Source organism: Cupressus sempervirens, chromosome 8, assembly GCF_028749045.1.
Source record: "Cupressus sempervirens isolate cs-2001-9-10 chromosome 8, ASM2874904v1, whole genome shotgun sequence".
NCBI lineage: Eukaryota > Viridiplantae > Streptophyta > Pinopsida > Cupressales > Cupressaceae > Cupressus > Cupressus sempervirens.
Window position 1 is genome coordinate 373,255,650 of NC_143125.1, and position 22,538 is coordinate 373,278,187.

Below are 22,538 nucleotides of genomic sequence, written 5' to 3' on the forward strand. Positions count from 1 at the left end.
TTTCATCAAAAGAGATATTTAAGTGGGATTTTTATTTAATTAAAAGGGAGCAAGTTCTTTTTAATTAAATAGAAGATATTTAATTAAATTAAAAGAGAGGTTTTTCTCTTAATTAATTAAATGTGGATGAACTGTTTAATTAAAAGAGAGGTTTTCTTTTAATTGAATGGGGATTTTATTTTATTTAATTAAAAGAGAAAATTTTATTTTAATTAAATAAGACTTGGAATAAAATGATCAATCTTAGAAATGAAATAAATCGAATTTGATCAAGGAAATTGATTTGAATTGATTTAATAAAATATTACAAACCATTGATTCAGAAAATTTGATAAATTGATAAATTGAATAATGGGGGCCCATAGTCTAGGCGACCATTTTTGGGTGCATACACATAGATATGTACAAGATAGTTGAGCAGTAAGCCTTTAAGCATATAACTTCTTTAAGTGTAGGACATTGATAGGCTCTGCAAGTTCTTCACCTTTAGGAGTAGACAACTGATAAGCATGAGACCCAAATTTTGCTATGATAATGTATGGGCCTAACCAATTAGGTTCAAACTTTCCCTTCTGCTTTCTATGCTATTGATTTTTCAGATTTTCTCTAAGCATGAGCTTGCCGACTTGAAACTTACATGGATGAACCTTCTTGTTATATTGAGTAGACATGGACTTCTGATAAGTCCTCATGTGATCAAAAGTTGCCTTACCATGCTCATCAAGAGTCTCTAATTCCTATATTCTCATAGCTCTATGGTCTTCATTTGTTATTAACCCATGTAAAGAGACTCACAAGGAGGGGATCTATACTTCTAATGGGAGAATGACCTTAGAGCCATAGAGTAAAGAAAAGGGCATGGCCCCTATAGGAGTACATATGGTAGTTTTGTAGGCCCAAGGTGTTGGATTTATCTATAGATGCCAATATCTCCTAGACTTATGAACTGTGTGATTCAAGATTTTCAGCAATGTTTTGTTGGAGGCCTTTGCTTGGCCATTCCCTTGAGGGTAATAAATAGAAGACTGGTGTTGTTTGATCCAAAACTTGTTGCATAACTACCTTAGGTGCTTATTTTTGAATTGTCCTCCATTATCAGTGGCAATAGAGGAAGGAATACCATACCAAAAAATGATGTGATTTAGTATAAACAAGGCAACATGTTTGCCTGTACTTGTAGATAATGGCACAACTTCAACCCATTTAATGAAATACTCAGTTGTTGTAATGATGAACTTGTGACCACTAGATGACCTTGGGTGAATCTTTCCTACCAAGTCAAAGGCCCATTGTTGAAATGGCCAATATGTCACAAAAGGAATCAATTCACATCTAGGAGCATGAATTAAGTTACCATGGAGTTGACATTTTTGACAAGACTTGGCATAACGAACAACATCAACTTGTATTGTTGGCTAGTAATAACCCACCCTAAGCAGCTTTCGAGCAAGTGTAAGGCCATTAGAATGTGCCCCACAAATGCCATCTGAACTTCAACAAGTGCCTTTTTGGACTCTTCTAGCTCTAATCACCTAAGCAATGTTCCATCTAGACCCTTTCTATACAAGTCACCAGAGACCAAGATGTAATGCGAGGCATTGATGAGGAATTGGCATTTTTGGTTGAGTGTGAGGTTCTCAGGAAAAAATTGATCATGTAGGTAAGAGAAGATGGCAGCATAGTGGGAGGAATCATGACCTACAATGGTGTAGATCACTTGATTATTAGAGGAATCATAGGAGGGATGACACAGTTCTTCTACCAAGAACTCAAATTAGGATTCATGTTCTTGTAGTTGGAGAATAGATGCTAGAGTGGCCATGGCATCAACAACCTTATTTTCTACTCTAGGAATTTGTTGGAATGTCACAAAAGTGAAGTAGTTCTTTAGAGCATCTATCAACCTTTTGTAAGGTATCAACTTGTCATCTTTCATTTGATAGTCATTATTCACTTGGTTAATAACAAGTTGAGAATCTCTGTAGATATGCAATTCAGTTATTCTCCATTCAAGAGCCATATTGATCCCATTTGTTAAAGACTCATATTTTGCCATGTTGTTTGTACAAGGGAACAAGAGTTTGTAAGATTTGGGGATCATAAATCCATGAGGGGAAACAAACAAGATACCTTCTCCAACTTCATTTTGTGTATGAGACCCATCAAAGAATATTTTCCAAGTTCTCTTAGTGATGTACATAATTGAGGCATCTAGAAATTCAGCTTGTATAGGTGTTATATCCTCTAGCAAAAAATTAGCTAATTGGTCAACTATAGTTTGTCCTTTGATGGCTTTACGTTTGACATACTGAATGTCAAATTCTAAAAGAATCATCATCCATTTAGCTAGATAACTAGTAAGAATGACTTTGCTCAACAAATATTTTAAAGGATCAATTTTAGCAACTAGGTGAACTGTATGTGCCAACATGTAATGTCAAAGCTTTTGAGAAGCAAAGACCACTGGAAGACAAGCTTTTTTGATGCCGGTATAGTTCATCTCATAAGAAACCATAGTTCAACGAATATAATATGTAGCCCATTCTTTACTAGTCTTATCACTTTGGGCTAATAGCACTCCTAAAGAAGAAGCTGTAGCTGAGATATATAAGATCAAAGGTTTTGCTAAAATAGGTGGCATCAAAACTAGAGGTTTTGCCAAGTATCCTTTGATTTGATTTAGACATTATTGACACTCGTTGTTCCAAATATGAGTAGAACCTTTGTGCAAATTCTTGTTAAAAGGTCAAGCTTTATCAACCAATTGAGAAATAAACCTTCTTATGGACTGTAGATGCCCTTGTAGACTTCTAAGTTGACTGATATTTCTTGGAGGAGGCATATCCATGATAGCCTGGACCTTTTTAGGATCAACCTCAATACCCTTTTGCTTAGATAATGTAGCCTAGCAATTTTCCAAAAGAGACACCAAAGACACACTTTTTGGGCTTTAGCCTAAGTTGGAATTGTTCCATACGGTCCAATATCAAACTAAGGTCTTCAAGATGTATATCTCTTTTCCTAGATTTTGCCAGTGTGTCATCAACATAGTCTTCCATATTTTTATACATCATATCATGGAATATGGTGGTCATTGCTCTTTGGTAGGTAGCATCAACATTCTTGAGCCCAAAAGGCATGATGTTCCAATAGAAAGTACCCCATGCACATGTAAAGGTTGTCTTCTCTTGATTAGTTGGAGCTATCTTATTTTGATTATACCCAAAAAACCCATCCATAAGGGAGTACATTTCATAACCTACAGTCATGTCCACTATCATATCAATGTTTGGTAGTGAAAAGTCATCCTTGGGGCATGCTTTGTAAAGATCTCTGAAATCAATACAAAATTGGATGGTTTTATCATGTTTGGATATAGGTACAATGTTGGAGATCCATTCTGCATAGTCAATTGCTCTAATAAAATTTGTACTCAAGAGTTTTTCCAATTCTGCTTTCACCAACAAGGTTACATGCAGATGCATCTTTCTCAATCTTTGTTTAATAGACTTGGTATTAGGAGAAATAGAAAAATAAGCATCTCTAAGTATGTCCATGCAAAATTGATCTTTTTATCTTGAAAAATTTGGGCAAATTGCTCCTTTTCTTCAACTAACAATGATTGAGCTACATGAATGATTTTAGGAGATTCCTCTATCCCCAAGTTGATTGGTTGTGTAGGCTCGACGAGAATTGATGATCTGTCTTGAAAATAGCTTAGAAAACTACCAAGTACCTCATTTGCAGGTGCCTCAAAGAGATTTTCACCATTAGATATGTCTTTATTTTTATTATTTTTAGGTTCAAATACCGCCACAATGTGGTTTTTGCTATCTGACCATTTATTTTTTCTTTTGATTTTATGACTAAGGTACTTGATATTTGATTCTGTCATATGAATTGTGGGTTCACTGGTGGAAGAAGTGATGGATTCAATGGCATTTAGGTAATAGGTGATCTCATAGTCATTTTAGAAATACTCTATTTTTGTTTTTTGATGTTGAATGGACCAATCTATGAGATTAGGATGAATGAATGAGAGTGAGGTAGAAGCTTCAAGATTATTGATTTGAAAAGAGTTATCTCTGGTGACATGTGAAGTTGAGCCTATAGTGAATGTTGCAAAGGTATCCATATTAAGAATAGTCCTAAAGGGACCAGTGTGGTCTACTAAAGCATTTTGCAAGCCAAACTCATCAAACCTTACACTAGACTCATCTACTGCATTTGATTTGATTGCATAAGTGTGAATGACATCAACCTCAAGTTCACAAGAGGCGTCTAATAAACTTTCTCATTCATACTCTTGAGAGTCTATACTTTGATCTCTAGTGATTAGATAGGCAATATTTTGTCTAATTTGTCCTCTATTGAAATCTTTAGGGTCAGTTTCATCCTGTTCTAGCTATCTAGAGGTAGAAGCCTCATCATCATTATTAGTAGTGAATGTTTCTTCTCCCAAAAGAAGAGAAGTTATGGGTATAATGTCTTCATCTTGTGAAGTGGTAGCAACAAAGGGAGAATCATCATCCTCTAATTCACTAGATATGAGCACATTTTGAGTAGATACTAGTATATTATCCTCTAGCCTAAATCCTAGGCCATTAGTATCTTCGGCATTACGACCTTGAGTATGACTTTAAGGTTTAGTTAGAGCTTTTTTGTTACCAATTAAGGACACATGACCTTAATAGCCCCTTCTTGCAAGCATCTTATATCCTTTTCCATATCATTTGGGAGAAATGGTAGTGGTGACTGTAATATCCTCCTTATCTTCCTCTGCCCTATATATCTAATCTTTAATAGCTTGTTCTTCTTTTCCTACTTCTAGGGGAACTGAGGACTACACAAAAGTGCCAAAAAGAGTCATGGCAGATGCATAAGGTTTCTTTTTGGTAGACAACTTCCCATAAGACTAAGGGGAAACAGGTAGAGCAGCAATAGAGTCTAAAGTGTATTCACCCATACCAAGACTCATAATTTCATTTTCTGTTCACATTCTATTAAAAATGGTGTTGGCTCATGAGAAGAGTGATTATGTGGAACCAGTGTTTCAATAGTAGACAATGTGTTGATGGAAATTGAGTTGTCATCAGGCACAACTACTTCAGTACCATTAAAAGGGAACTTGACGCATTGATGATACATAGAAGGCACTACTTGCATGTCATGAATCCATGGCCGTCCCAACAATAAATTATATGCAAGGGGTATATCTAGGTCTTGGAAAACAACATCCTTCTCCATTGGACCAAATCTAATTGGTAGCACAATTAGAGCCTTGGAATGTCTTTCAACCTCATCATAGGTTTTTATGGTAATCTTGCACCTAGGGTTAATGGAAAATTCTGACATGCCCAACTATTGGATCATGTTAAATGAAATAATGTTAACCCTACACCATTGTCTATCAAGACTTGGTGAATGTGGGTACGAAAGATTTGAACTTTGACATGGAGAGCAAGGTTGTGGGGATGACTGAGATCTCAGTCATCTTCTTTGAAAAAAGTGAGGTGGTGAGGTGAAGAGATATGATTCACCATAGCTTGGAACCATTCTGCATCAATGTCTGTGGGAACATTGGTAGAGCATAAAGCTTTTTTGAGGATGTCCTTGTGCAAAGGAGGTAAATCTAACAACTTGAAAATAGAAATTTGAGTTGGGTTACATTGTAATTAACTAACAAGGTCATAGTTGGCGATCCTGGAAATAGTTGGGTGTTTAGAATATGAAGCATTCTTAGGATCCTGGGCAACTTTTAGAACAACCTTAGATTGCTGCCTAGTAACAACATTAAGTGGTTCACTTTGTGATGGAAAAGAATCGATCACCCAGAGCACCACCTTAGATCTAGAGTCACTATGGTATTGAGGAACATCACATTTTTTTAAGAGAACTTTGGGTCATTCATCTACATATTAGTTGTCATCATTAGGATTTGCCATGCATAAATACTTAACAAGTTCAAGCATACCTATATTATTGTTTGTGTCAGCATAAGCATAGATAATCTTGGCATCATGATTCTTTTTAGTGGCTTTAGAGGTTTCACCCTTCTTGTATTCTAGTAAGGGTTGTTTAAAAGCTTTGTGATTAATATTTTTGGTGAGACCATCTATTAAAAATTTTCCTTCCTTAATAAGATCTTGAATTATATCTTTGAGTTTAAAACAATTTTCAGTGTTGTGACCCTTACTTCGATGATAACTGCAGATATGATCCTCTCTCCACCACGAGGTTTTGAGAGGTGGATCATAGGGTTGAGTATTATTTGGAAAAGTAATCAACTTGTTTGCAATTAGAGTTTTTAAGATCACTTCATAGGGCTCAACCATTGGTGTGTAAACATGTAGTTTCTTGGTGAATTTAGAGCTCTTGTCAAGTGTTTGTGGTTTCATATTTTCTTGTTGCTTTGTGGTATAAATGGTAGTAGAAAGATTTAAAATAGGTTCCTTGGTCTTAGAAGTGTCCACTACTCCATCATTGACAACATACTTGTTTTTATTCCACAGTTTACCTTTGTCTTTACCATTTCCATTGTTGTTCTTGTCTTTGTTTATGGCAATATCACCTCTTCTGATAGCAACATCTTGAATACAATATGCACTCTCAACCATGGAATTGGAGGATGTGAATAACTATTTCCTTAGATCAAAGTATAATTTTGGTATGAGCGTATTGACAAAAATATCAAATTTTCAGCCTCAGGAACTTGCATGGGAAAGCAAGAGTATAATGACCTCCATCATTGAAGATATGTTGCAAAGGATTCTCTCAAATTTTGTTTGATGTTGCATAAGTCTAGCATTGTTATAGGATGTTGAATATTATAGGAGTATTGCTAAATAAAACATTGTGCAAGCTCACCAAATGCTTTAATAGGAGGACTCAATTTGGCGAACCATTCCATAGCTTGCCCTCTTAAACTCTTAGGAAATAATCACATAAGGAAGGTGTCTTCATGCATAAAATCCATGCTAAGAGTATATAAATGCCTCACATGATCATGAGCATCACCATTTCCATCATATTTTTCATACTTAGGAACCTCTATATCCTTAGGAAATGGTAGCATGTAAAGATTCCTATCAAATGGAAAAGTAAATATTGATTCAGAAAATGAATTTTTGGATGGTTCTTTTGAAGTTTGCAGTTGTGCAAATTGTTTCCTCAATTCTTGTATTTCTTCCCTTAAGATTTCACCTTTAGTGGGTTCTCATTTTGGAATTATGCGCTCTATATCAAATTCTTGGGTGAGTTTCCATCCTCTTGCTGCCATGTATTAGAAGTATTGGTCTTTATTTTCCTCTAAAGCTCTAAGCATCAATTTTTGAGCAAAGCCTTCTTGTTGGAATTTTATAACATCCTCGATAGTTACTTCTTCATCACTGTCATGATGAGAAGGGCATGTGCCCATGGTGACTCTAGGAGTTCTTGGAGGTGTGTTTTTTCCATCATTGGCATCAAAAGGATTTTGAGAACAAGTCCCCTTGTTCCCTTCATGGTGGATAGGGTTATTATTTTTAGCTTGTTAATGTTCTTTCTCCCTAGCATACATGGCTTCTAAGATCCTTTGATTTTCATGTGCTTGTTCTTCTAAATGACATTGGACTTCATCGAGGTGCACCATGGTGACCAAATTGTTCTCACCTTTAGGTGTCTCAAAGGGTGTGCCAAATGAGTTTTCAAAACTGTAAAGTGAATTATGCCTAATGTTAGCTATTTATGTTTCAATAGGTTCAGGGTCTTCCACACAAGGCTGTCCATGAGGATGTCTAAGTGGGGTTTCTAATTGTTTGAAAATAAAAGGGGTATAACTACTACTCCCAACTTGAAATCTAGTTGTAACAGATATGTAAGGACTTGTCTTTGTTTAATAAGACAAGAAAAGTAAGTAAGGTTTGAAGCTCTTACAATCAAGATTAGTCACTTGTCAAAGTATAATAGATGGCTTGTCAAACAATGCTCAAGAATTTAAAACACTGATGACATGAGCTGAGCAATAGAGCAAGAAGCTGAATAGAAAATAGCTAAAATAGAACAATAACCAGATTTTGACAAGTGATTTATCAGTGATGTTTTAAGACTTACACCTGACAGACTAAACCCATTTTTTAGACCTAGGACAACTTCCTAACACACAAATGTTTAACCAGGACCAGGGGGATGGAAGTAATGAGACCCTAGGTCAGAAAAATTAGAATATAGACTCTATTTTGACAACAAATAACCTTAGGTGATACTTTCTCAAAAACCAGGTGATAGTAGGACAACATAAAATGTTGTGCGACACAATTTTCAGTAGCAGGGTGATTCTATTCTCTTTGGTGATAGTTTGCACAAAGTGAGTTGATAGATCTTGGTATGCAAAGGCAATATATTTTATAACATAAGTGAGACACAATTTTGAAAAATTACTATCATGCAATATTTCTCTAGAGACCAAGCAATAAAGTGCTAGTTTGTTTGCAAAAGACCAATTTCGACTCCAAGATTTGTATTTCAGTTTTGACAATCAAATGATTTTTAGATTTGACAGTGTGCATTTTTAGTTTATGTCAATTATCAGTAAGGTTTGCAAATAATAAGTGTTGAACATGTCTCAAATAGTTGAACAAGGGTAAAAATAACCTTGCCAACATGCACTTGTGATATTAGGACAACCTTTCTACCAATATTACCAAGATTATTTGGTGTATAAGAATGTTAGCACTGGTCAACACATTCAAAAATAGTAGCCAAGCAATCTACCTTAAGGTCACAATTCATTACTCAACAACTTGGCCCACACTCAATGTTCCTTTGCCTCACACCAAGTGGTTAACCACAAGAGATATTGGATTTGTCTTGGAAGTTCCATAAGCACTACCAAGGGAACACATATGGTGAGTGTAAATCTTGGGGTGATCCAGGTAATCCACTAGGATCAATCCTTGCACTAAGAAGTTGAGTGGCAAAATAAGGTGGATACTAACCTAGGGTATCTAGATAGAGCTTCCGTTTATAGTGTTCCTCTTGCACCCAATTAAGGGACACCCCACCTTGCAATGGGTAACAAACCTTGTGATGACAAGAGCACCTTAGGCATTCTTGCCTAGTGATTTCCTAATGGTCAAAATTCCATAAGCAATCACACGAAGTGAAGATAAACACTACATCTACTAAGGTTATGTGTCCTTGATAGCCTTGAGTTTATAGTGGGTTGGCAAAGCCAGGTAATTTTCTTGTCCCCACTTGGGTCGTTCTTCTTGAGTTGTCCAAGAGAAAGCCCTCTAAAGGATCCTAACTACTAAAAAATGGATCCACTCTCAAGGATCAAGATTTTTGATTCACCTCAAGGGTGAAGAGCATACTCTCCTACCTCGATTGCTTCTCCCAATCATGCCAAGAAGATTCAACTACCCCCTTGCTTTTGAAATCCAAAGGTGGGTCAAGATTTCTAATTCACCACAAGGGTGAAGAGCATACTCTCCTATCACCAAAAAACCTCAATCACAAGTTTAATGTTCCTAAAAAAAACTAGTAGATGCCACACATGAAATCAAAAAGCAAAAAAGTTGGGGTTTTTTATGCATCGGGCAACCCTATAAATAATCGTTAATAGCCCTTATGCATTTGAAGATTTGACATGAGTTCTTTTAGGCAATATTAAGGTTTTCAAGATGGAAACCTATAAACACAACTATTAGCACCATGGGTTAGCTCCAAAAAAAAAACAAATCGTAAATGGTCCTTTGAAAAATAGTTAAAGACCTGCAACAAGAACAATAAGCAGCAAACAGAAATTGAGAACTGAGTGAAAACACCCCAATCAACAAGAAAATCCTTGTCAGGTGATAGTGTTTGTTGGAAGACTATCGTGCACAAAAGAAGCTCTTAGCTGAGCCTTAGAAACACATCCCTTGCCAGTAAACCATGAGATGGGAGATTCTTTGAGTAAGAGCAAGAATTCTAGTATCAATGAACTCATGAATATGCGATGCAAGGATGAGAGTAAACTAAGATGAAATGCACAATGAAACTAAGAAAAGCAAATGAAAGTGTTACATCCATATTAATTAGACTAGGTGATCTAAACTATTGCAAAAGAACTACACTAACATACAACTAAACTAGGATGCCATATGAAAGAAATATAAGTTCTCCACAAAAGCTCTCAAGAATTCAAATAGAAAACTTACAACATAACAGTACTCAAGAGTGTGGATCTTTTGAGGGGGAAAATCTCTCTCTTTTAAAGTTGTATGGATGATAGAGATCAAGATGGAGATGATGAATGATCAATAGTTGTGTTTGAAAAGAAGAGTGATCCATGTATACACACAAGTCAACCAATAGAATATAAGTTGACTTCCCACATAAGACAAAAGTCTCAAAAAGCCTTTTCTTTTAATTGCAAAATAGAAAAAGGACTTTATGTGGGCTAGAAGAAGGGGGTCTTTTATTTAATTAGAAGGGGACATGTTCTTTTAATTAAACTTTAGGATAGCATAGTTAAACTATAGGTTATAATCAAATTAATTGATTATTAGCAATTTGGTCTAGGTAAATGATTAATTAAATTAGTCAAAATGGTGAGAAAGGGGGCTAATGGTCTAGATGACCATTTTTAGGTGATTACAATAAGAACTAAGTTTTATTATCAAACTTATCACATTTTTGGGTTTATGTCTGAGAAGATACCTGTGTGCATTGTAAAGCATTCTCAGTTGGTTACTTTAATTTCTGATGAGTGATATCATAATATGTTGAAATCACATAGATATTTTATTTGCTTTGGTATTTCCTTCCATTTAAATGCATATAGACATTGGACCTTGGGTGTCATTCCACTCCTTCCTGACCAACCTTTGAAGTCGCAACTAGAAAATTATAGAGTGACATAGGTGGGTGTGTGCACGTTCATGATAGAACAAGACTATCCAAGTTAACTGTTGTTTTTTTCCAATACCTAACTCTTCTAATAGTAAAAATTTATTAGATTATATTAGATATTATTAATAAAGATTCATTTTATTCTTTTTGTGCTGAAAAGAATAATCATATATGTGTTTTAATCAATTGCAAAAGTATTCAATCAGCATTGATGTGTTTGATTATATGATATGGAAAAAAAGATCATGTGTTTTGTTCAAATACAATAGAATTCATTTCAGCATTACTATGATTGATTGTACCATAAGGAAAGGACAAACATTTGTGATATGTGTTTTTCAGTTGCAAAAGTATTCATTCTAGCATTATTATGATTGACTACACCATAAGTAGAGAATGAACATATGCGTTATGTGTTTTATTTCGATGCAATCAGATTTAGTTTGAACATCTTGTTGTAATTAAGTGTATAAATGTTCATTTTCTTCATGGATGGATATAATGTAGCAACACTGGGAAGGATATAATAGATACTTCATGTTAGTTTCTTCTATCTGCCATTTCTGTAGAATGGATACATGTTGTTCTTGTTTCTTCTACCTTTGAATCTGGCTTTGTAAGTGCTTGGCCAAGCCACTTGTTACTACATTTAATTATGTGGTCCAGGTAATGCATATGTGTGTGTGACTATGCTTATTTGGTTTTACTACATATGTGTAGATGTGTAGTGTTATTTTATTCCCTGCTACATTCCTTGATTAGGCTACTAGGCACATGGTTGCATGCAATATGTTTCATGGCTGCACTGGATCCATCTGATCCATCTCGTTCTAGGAAGCTAGGCTTCTTGTGCTAGGGTCAGGGCATTCTTCATGTCAAGAAGAATCTTGGGGGAGTTCCATGGTTGGCGAGGTAAAAACACCTGGGCCACACTCCCATCTTAGGTAGCACATGGATGACATCCTATGACTTTGGAGATAGGTTACACTAAAGCTCACGACAGGAATGGAAAAACTTAGCTTTTATTGTATTTTCATCTTTGAGATGAGCTGTTCTATGTAATTGTATATAAGAGAAATGTAAATTCTGGAAACTGATGCAAATATATTTCACTATAGTTGATGTATGTTTGGACCAGGAACTTAGTCTTAAGTATTAAATAGTTCTCTAACATAACTTGTGATGTTCAATGTGATTAATCATCACCATCATGATGTAATTTTGAACATTCTTTGAATATTCTAAAGATGTGAAATTTCAAATCAGCACCTTAATTTTATGTTGAAATTGTTGATAAACTATTTGTTATAATAAGTAATTAATGGATAACGAGTCTTGACTTTTCCACATTGGTTATGATTGGTTCTTTTCCACTCTTTCCACAATTTTTTGATGTGGCATTTTTTAATTAGGACAAGGTTCTTACATATGGTATTAAAGCATGGTTTAAACCTAGGCCCTTGGGCTACTATGTTAACTTGCACCAATATTTGTTAGGTGTTTGAGTTATCACCATGGCCATAAGAGCTAAATGAAGAAGTGGGTCCAACAATGGTGCACAAGCTGAGGAGCCTAATGAGAGGTTAGATAAGATATTGGCACTATTGACCTAATAGAGGGATTTGTTACAACAACAAGGCCAAAGGATGGATAACTTGGAGCATGAGACTCAAGGTAGGCATGTTGAAGAAGAGGCAAGGAAGCATAATGAAGACCAATGCTCTAAAGCCCTACATAAATAGGAAGAGGAATTGAGGAAGAAATGCAAGAATGAGTAGTTAGCTAAGGCTCTGAGGAGATTTGAGATAGAGCTAAAGGCAGAAGTTTACCATCAAGTTGCTCTCATTAATTCTAATAGGGTACAAATAGTAGTTGACTTGAGCAAAGATCTCAAGAAGGTGACTCCATCCACGTTTCATGGTAGAGCTTCTGGGGAAGATGCTAAGGCATGGATTAGTAGTATGGAGAAGTATTTCCTAGTTTGAAACTATAGGGGAAAATCTAGAGCAGTTTGGGCCACATTCCAACTAATGGGTGTGTTGGTGTAAATAAGTATTTACTTATTACACTTACTTAAGTTTTACTTAGGTTAATGCATTATTTAATTATTTTGCATTATTTTATTATTATTTTAGGAAAGACACTTAGAAGTTTGTGTACTCTCATTGAGTTACACAACTCTAATTATGCACATGGTGTCTACAACACAGGAGTATGCATCATTCACTAAGTTGTCATGATGACAACATAGTTATCCGCACTCCTCATTTAGCACATGTTGTCTACACCATTGATTTGTGTGCTACACCATTGTAGGCTTATCCTCACATCATCGCACTTAATCTCGTGCTTAATGGAGGATAACCCATATCTAGTGGACATGTGCCTGGTTGTATGACATATCATGATGCTAACTTCTATGCATTCTAGAAGCTCTCCTGAGGCCTTTATATTCAGACACTCCTAGTGTACTCTTGAATCCAGCTATTGAATGAATATCGTCATTCTGATCATACTCTGTCTATTTTGGTCTACTGTGTGCTTGTCTTGAGTTCTTTAGTTCTTGGGTGAATTTTGGCCTAAGCCAAATTCTTACATGGTATCAGAGCCAACGAGGATTCTCATCACATAGCCATTCGAGACCGTTCATGCTTTAGCACCTCGACACAAATTTGAAGGATCCATAGAAATTGGGAGCATCTAGAGCTAGATCTAACCTCACCGTTGTGTCCAAAGCATCGATTCAGTGAAGATCGACTATAAATTCTCCTATACTTGGTGAAAGTTGATCATGAGGCAAATTTTTTTTGCAAACTGGCACTCAAAGGCATCGATTTGAAATTGAGTATGATCATTTTAATTGATCTAATTAATTCTTGTTTAGATCTGCATTAATTTCTTCTCTGCAATTATTGGGCATTTTTCAAATTTCGTTTTCAAAAATTTTCATATAGTCCAGCAGAGAAATTTTTTTTGCCGAATTGGATAGTGACACCCTGGCTTGGCTCCTATATTTTGGTGGTGTTTTATTTATTACTGTAGGGTTATTATTCAAACCACAGGCATCTCTATGAATTATAACCCCACAGGCCGTACTCTGCAATCAACTCCGGCCATAGGCCTAAAAAATTTGGCTAATATTTTTGGTATTATGAAATTCGAATAGCTACAGTGTCACTAGCTGGTGACCACCATAATCCCGAGGGGCAATCCTTCAAAACTCCCGCCAACAATGGTGAGTTCTTTATTTTGCTCTTGCAGTGGTTTTGTTTTATATAGTTGCGCAATCCAAATCCCCATGCAAGTGGGATAAAAGTTTGGGAATTCGACAAGACTAAAATTTTGATTCTTGACACAGAAAGCTATATTTCCAGAAAACCCTATGACAGTCTGACAACGATTCCCTATGCCAATCTTCTGACACACGGTAAGAGCAGAGGCTGCCACGGGGACCTCAACAGAGTCAGCATAAATATGAATGCGACATCAGCTGCTGAATCCCTCGCCACGCAATGATCCAGTCAGCATCCAACTTGGATGACACATTAGAGACATGTCACACTACCATGCAGACAGTGGATTTTTTTCGTACTGTCCGTACATTCTGTACAATATGGAATCCACGTCATCTGCTACATCAGCTGGAGGGTAGGTTTGTGCTGACATCATCAATTTCACCGCCTTAAAATTGAGGCTTGTATGGATGTTAAAATAGGTCAAATTATAACTACTATGACGGCCATGTGACTGTCAAATTTAACCTCGTATTTCACTGATGCAACCCCTCTCCAAATTAATTTTGGTTTTCGCAGTCCGACTTCAAGAGGTCATAACTTGCACATCCAGACTCCAAATCAGGTGCAATTTTTTTTGAAATTGGGTAGAATTTTCTAAATTTTTTAGTGGTGCAGCTAGTTTCTAGTTTGGTGCATAGATTGTTCAAAATTTGTATTTTTTGGTGATTGTACCTGGATAATCCTGCATTTTACAACTTCAAATGCTCTGAATAGGTACATCTGGAGTCGAAAATAGGTTCTATTTTTTTTGAAAGTGCATATTTTTTCGTCTAATTTCTAGATCTACTATCAAATTGTAGTGTTGTGTGGACAAAATTGTCACTTTCAGAAATAGGGCCTTTCTTTTCTTTGTAATGCTTCAGTATTGTAGCACATTGTAAAGTTTTAGATTTGTACTCTATTAAGAAGTTGTAACAAGAAAAATTAGAAGTCCACAAAGGCCAAAATTGGCAAGTGGCTCATTTTAATCGCACTACTGATAAAATGCCCAAAGCATCTATTTTGGGGGGGGGTTTCTTAATTTAGTGAAAAGGGGGAGTGTTCTTGGTGTTGTGTTCTCTCTTTTCTGCACATTTCTTTCATTTTCTACATTATGGGCAACTTTAAGTTTCCTAAATTAACTCCTCATAACTATGCTTCGTGGTCAATAAAAATGTTGTATCACTTAATACATAATAGAGTTTCACAATATGTAGATGGTACTCTTCCTAAACCAACAGGTGATAATGTATTTGCAAATGATATTTCAAATTGGGTAGCAATGAATAGGAAAGCCCTAGGTGATATATGTTTGGGGGTAGATGATAAAATCATGTATAAAATCAAGAAATGTACTACATCCAAGGAAGTTTGGGATACCCTTGAAAGCCTTTATGGGAAAGTATCTGAAGAGGATGTGTTCAAGATTGAAGATGAGCTTGTTTCCTTAGATCCTAAGTCATATGAATCAATACAAGACTTCATCATCAAGGTGAATGAATTAAGGAAAAAGCTTACTGATTGTGGGAGTTCTATCAAAGATGATAGACTAATCTATCTTATACATAACAAGCTGCCATCGGAGTATTCCAAATTTGTATATTCTTTTAACACCTCAAAGACTACCTTAGGGTCTGCCTACAAGAAAGTCACTTTTGATGAATATGCAAAATTGTTGGATGATGAAGAAAATAAGTTGAAATCAATGGGGATTCTCAAATCACCTCAGTCCAAAGCATTGGTGGCCAATGAGGGTTCTCAACATTCAGTTGGATAGTCTTCAAATAAAGGAAAGGGTAAGAAGAAATAGAAGAGTAAATTTGAGTATGCAGAAAAGACAACACCTCAATCCAATCAACAAGGCAAGTCCTCGAATTCCAACAAGAAAGGGGACACCAATAAGGAGAAGAAGAAGTGTGCTTATTGCAAGAAAACTGGTCATGAAGAGCATGATTTTTATCTTAAAAAGATTGATGAGTTAACCAACATCATGAAGAAACATAATGATCCATTGTCTAATGCTTACAAGGAGAAAGGTCTTCTTCAGATTTGAAGGGAAAAGGGCAAGCACTCATGGCTAATTCAAACTCTTCAAAGGAATGGATATTTGACTCAAGTGCCTCATATTACATGGGTTCTTCAAGAGAGTATTTTTTCTTCATTGAATCACTCAAAGGTACTGCACATCTTCATAGGGAATGATAGCAAAATGGAAGTTGAAGGGAAAGGCAACGTAGAAATGGAAAATGGAGAGTTTCAAGAGGTTCTCTATGTTCCAAACCTAAGTTCAAATCTCCTCTCAATCTACCAAGTCACTCACTTCGGAGATGGACATAGAGTTGAGTTCCTTCTAGACTTAGTAAAAGTGCACAATCTTAAAGATGATTCCTTGGTTGCAGTGGGGAAAGTGAATGATCACAAGAGGTTATAATCTTTCTCTCATTTTGTACCCAAGTCTTCTTCAAAAGCCTTGTTATCACAATCTAATTCAAACATGCAATTATGGCATGAGCGGTATGGTCATCTTGACTACCACTATCTTCAGCAACTTTGCACATACCATATGGTGAAAGGTCTACCTCAAATCAACTTTTCTAAGGGTGAATGGTCAACAGATTCAATGGATATGCATCCGAAGGGGAAATTACAAAGGGGGAAGTCTTCAAGGGTAACAAGTGTTCTTCAGATGGTTCACATGGTATTAGCAGGTCCTTTTGCATTCAGCTAGGGTCGCTACATACTTACCTTAGTTGATGACTTTTCAAGGTTCACTTGGGTCTACTTTCTGCATAACAAGAATGAAGTGTTGGACAAGTTTCTAGCCTTCAAGGCTCATGTAGAACAGAAATCTAGAAAGGCCATCAAAGTACTCTGCATGGACAATGAAAACATGGATGTGAACAGAAGACTTAAAGACTTTTGCAAACATGAGGGAATTGATCTTCAAACTCCTTCAGCATTCACTCAGCATAAGACAGATGTTGTAGCTTTGAGGATTCGAACTCTTAAGTCTATGGCAAGTTGCATAATTCATGCCAAGTCTCTCGATCCATCATTAGAAGTTGAAGCAATCTCTAGTGCCACTCACATTCTTAATCGTTCTCCTCATCCAACCATAGATGGAAAAAATCCTTTTGAGGCATGGTGCAGTAGAAAACCTATTGTGACACACTTCAGAGTCTTTGGTTGTCCTGCATGGGCAAAGGCATCTTCTAGGGGATGCAAGGCATAGTCATCTCGGCCTTGTACCTTCATTGGTTACGAAGGCAGTGTGAAGGTATATAGACTTCTAGATCCTGAGGCACATCAAATTTTTGTGGAGAAGGATGTACATTTTGAGGAAAGTTCACCCAGCTTGTCCTCTACTCCTCTTCACACATCATATAGTGTGGAAACTGATAGTGATTTCAGTGATAGTGCTTCAATAGATTCAGATACGTGGAGTTCTATTGATAGATACAGTGAGAGGTCACTTTGTCAGTTCAGTCTGCATGCATACATCGCCACAGTGATAGGTCCAAAACAACAAGGTACTTCCAGTCTTCCAAATGCAGGTTCAGTGATAAATTTGGAAGATAGTATTCATGATCTACCTCTTCTTCTTGATGCAAAATTACCTTCTTTAGTTGTCATGAGGGTTCCATCCACATCTCTTGTTCATTCGCGACATGATTGATCCTCTTAGGTTGGAGTGATTATGGATACTTATGATCAGCAGTTGCAGCAGGGTTCTTCATCAATTGCAGAGACAACTAGTTCTTTGGGACAGGTTCTTTAGCTAGTTGAGCAGGTTTTAGAGACATAACTTATCCATGGGATTCTTTCCACACACAGTGGAAGCATCTCATTTGTACCTTTGGCATTGTTTCTTCCTAAGGGGAGGAACACCATTCTGCAGTCTTGGATCAGCTTCTTCATTGGAGCAGTCACTGTTCAACATTCTTCTTTGGGGGGGGGGGGGAGCCCATCCTATCTCTCTTCCTCTTCTCATCATTCTCTTATTTATATATTGGATGTATGTCGTAATGGGGGAGTCTTGATTACTCCATCCATCCATGCATCCTTCTTTATCTCTCTTTTTGGGGGAGGGTTTTTCCCATGAGGTTTTCCCTCTTTCCCCACTTTATGGGAGATTGCATATCATTATGTACATGGGTACCTAACATGGCCTAGTAGCCGGGACCCATATTGCATTTCATCCTAGATTTCGTAAGCTTAAGGGAATTCCCCTAAGTTTCACTTAAGGGGGGATGTTGGTGTAAATAAGTATTTACTTATTACACTTACTTAAGTTTTACTTAGGTTAATGCATTATTTAATTATTTTGCATTATTTTATTATTATTTTAGGTAAGACACTTAGGAGTTTGTGTACTCTCATTGAGTTACGCAACTCTAATTATGCACATGGTCTCTACAACATAGGAGTATGCATCATTCACTGAGTTGTCATGATGATAACATAGTTATCCACACTCCTCATTTAGCACATGTTGTCTACACCACTAATTTGCGTGCTACACCATTGTAGGCTTATCCTCACATCATCGCACTTACTCTCATGCTTAATGGAGGATAACCCATATCTAGTGGACATGTGCCTAGTTATATGACATATCATGATGCTAACCTCTATGCATTCTAGAAGTTCTCTTGAGGCCTTTATATTAAGGCACTCCTAGTGTACTCTTGAATCCAGTTATTGAATGAATTTCATCATTCTAATCATACTCTATCTATTTTGGTCTACTGTGTGCTTGTGTTGAGTTCTTTAGTTCTTGGGTGAATTCTGGCCTAAGCCAAATTCTTACAGGGTGAGGCAACTACATGGTGGAAAAATTTTATGGCCAAAAAGAAGCTCCAGCATGGGGAGGTAACCTGGGAAGAATTCTTGCATTTTTTCTACAAACGATGGTTACCTCAACTATTCTATGACAAGAAAACAATAGACTTCTACAAACTAGTTTAGGGGAACATGATTGTTACACAGTATCATGAATGATTTTGTCATTTGCTGAAGTATGTTCCTCAGTATTAACATGATGAACTATTTAGAACTCAAAAATTTTTAATGGGTTTGCAACTAGAGATCTATAGTGAGGTCAAAATGCAGGAGCTTGAGACCATGGACTTTGCACTACGCAAGGCCCTTAAGTAGGAATAGAGATTGAAGTATGCTTCTTCCTATAAATCCTCCAACCAAAACTATAAAAGGAAGTTCCAAGATAATAGGTTATATTAGGATAACAAGGGTTATTAGGATGACATGCAAAAGGGAAATGAAAAGAAACAACAAATTAGAAACATGAAGGATAAGGCACAAGAAAATTATGATAGGAATATGAACAAGGAAAACTAGAACAACAACAAGAATCAAAATCATAGAAATGGAAATGGAAGGAATGGAAACAATAGAGGTGATTAGAATAGAAATGATGATAGGAGAGGCCCTAGGACAAGATGTTTTGTATGTGGTGGTAACTATTTTGTTGCTAAGCGCCCACAATGGTCTGATAGGAGGGACCTTCCTCCACAACACCACATTCATGTTGTAGTTGATCATAGATAGGAAAATTATTAGGCCACTCCTATATAGATGATTGGTACACTTTTTGGTTACCCTATTTCTATCCTTATAGATACTAGTGCTATTGAATGCTTTGTAGATCCTAAGATAGTAGCTAAGATACCTATTAAGGATGGTTTTATGACTGAACCTTGGACTGTAGAGTATGGTAACATGTTGAATGTAGGGTAGAGCAATGCTTATTTTGTAGTGAGTTGGAACTCCCTGGCTTTTGAATAGAGGTCAACTTGAATGTAGCACCTTTGGGCTCATACGATGTCATCCTAGGCATCAATTGGTTAAGTGAGTATAAAGCTTTAGTAAACTATCAGGATAAGGTGATTGAATGCCTTGATGACATAGGGCATTCAATGAAATTGAATGGTTTCAAATAAACCTTGGAATTGAGGCAAATTTTAACAATGAAGTTGAAGAAAGCCAAGAGGAAAGGATGTTAGTTATATGTTGCCCATGGTAAGAATCTAGAAGAGACCCCACCTTGACTAGAGGATCATCCTATTTTTCAGGAATTCAAAGATGTGTTTCCAGATGATTTACCTGAACTACCCCCTAAGAGGAAGTTCAATTTCTCCACAGATCTTGTGCCAAGAGAAAAACCTCAATCAAAGGTTCCTACCGTATGACTTCCACATAAATGTATGAGTTTAATACTCAGCTATAGGAACTCTTGGATAAAGGTTTCATTTGCCCTAGTGTATCACTATTGGGAGCTCTTATAATCTTTGTTAAGAAGAAGGATGGTACCTTAAGGTTGTGCATTGATTACCACATGTTGAACAAGGTGACCATTAAGAATTGATACCCTCTCCCAAGGATTGATGAACTTTTTGATCAAATGAAAGGAGCAATCATATTCTCTAAAATTGATTTACGATCTAGATATCACCAACTTTAGATTTAGGACAAAGACATACCCAAGACAATATTCAAAACAAGGTATGGGCATTATGAGTTTGTAGTCTTACCTTTTGAACTGACAAACACACCTGCTACTTTCATGAACTTGATGAACAATGTTTTCAGAGATTGTCTTGATAAATTCTTGGAGATATTTATAGATATATTAGTATACTCCAAGAATTTAGAAGAGCATGAAAAGCACTTATGCATAGTTTTGTAGCATTTCAGAGAAAGGAAGTTGTATGGGAAACTCTCCATTTGCTTATTTTATCAGAAGGAGATCCACAACTTGGTGCATATTTTATTAGTTGATGGCATAGCAGTGGATCCTACAAAGATTAAAGCCATCCTTGAATGGCCAATTTAGTAGAACGTAAATGAAGTTAGGAGTTTTATGGGTCTTGCTGGGTATTATAAGAAATTTGTTGAGGGATTTTCTAGTATAGAAGCACCGATTACATCTCTCCAGTGCAAGGGTAAAAGATTTGAGTGGACAGAAGCACTTGAGAAAGCCTTTCAATTGCTTAAGAAAAGGCTTACTGCCACTCCTATTTTGGTCATACCAAACCTAAATGGACATTTTGTTGTCACCATAGATGCTTTAGGAGATGGGCTTGGGGGTGTATTGATGTAGGCTGGTAAGGTTTTTGTCTACAAGTCCAGGAAGCTCAAATTGCATGAAGTAAATTATGCTCCTCATGATTTAGAGCTAGTCGTGATAGTACATGCTCTACAGATGTGGCATCATTACTTATTGGGGAAGCCATTTGAGCTCAAGACTGATCATATGGGGTTGAGGTATACATTTTCACTCAACCTAATTTGAATGCTAGATAGAGGCGATGGCTTGAAATCCTTAGTGAATATGATGTCGGTATAGAGTATATTAAAGGCAAAGGGAACAGGGTAGTGGATGCACTTAGTCGCAAGAGACATATTACTGCTATCTTTGCATCTCAAACTCGTATGGTTTCAATAATTTAAAAGTTTTTCCTTCCCCTAGCCCTTGATTTAGTTTTTTTTCCTTCCTATTCTCTTAAATTTTCTAGTGTCTTTAGAATTCCCTTAGTGTCGCTTATCTTTCCTAGTTTTTTTTTTTGATCAATAAATGGCTGAAGCCTTTCATTATACTATTAAATACATAAAAGAAATTACACATCCTCCATTCAAATAGGCATTGGTAGGAAAGAACGGGGAAAGAAAACCTCCATATGATTTACTTGAACTACCCCCTAAGAGGGAGTTCAATTTCTCCACAGATCTTGTGCTAAGAGAAAAACCTCAATCAAAGGTTCCTACCGTATGACTTCCACATAAATGTATGAGTTTAATACTCGGCTATAGGAACTCTTGGATAAAGGTTTCATTTGCCCTAGTGTATCACTATTGGGAGCTCTTATAATCTTTGTTAAGAAGAAGGATGGTACCTTAAGGTTGTGCATTTATTACCACATGCCGAACAAGGTGACCATTAAGAATTGATACCCTCTCCCAAGGATTGATGAACTTTTTGATCAAATGAAAGGAGCAATCATATTCTCTAAAATTGATTTACGATCTAGATATCACCAACTTTAGATTTAGGACAAAGACATACCCAAGACAATATTCAAAACAAGGTATGGGCATTATGAGTTTGTAGTCTTACCTTTTGAACTGACAAATACACCTGCTACTTTCATGAACTTGATGAACAACGTTTTCAGAGATTGTCTTGATAAATTCTTGGAGATATTTATAGATATATTAATATACTCCAAGAATTTAGAAGAGCATGAAAAGAACTTATGCATAGTTTTGTAGCATTTGAGAGAAAGGAAGTTGTATGGGAAACTCTCCATTTGCTTATTTTATCAGAAGGAGATCCACAACTTGGGGCATATTTTATTAGTTGATGGCATA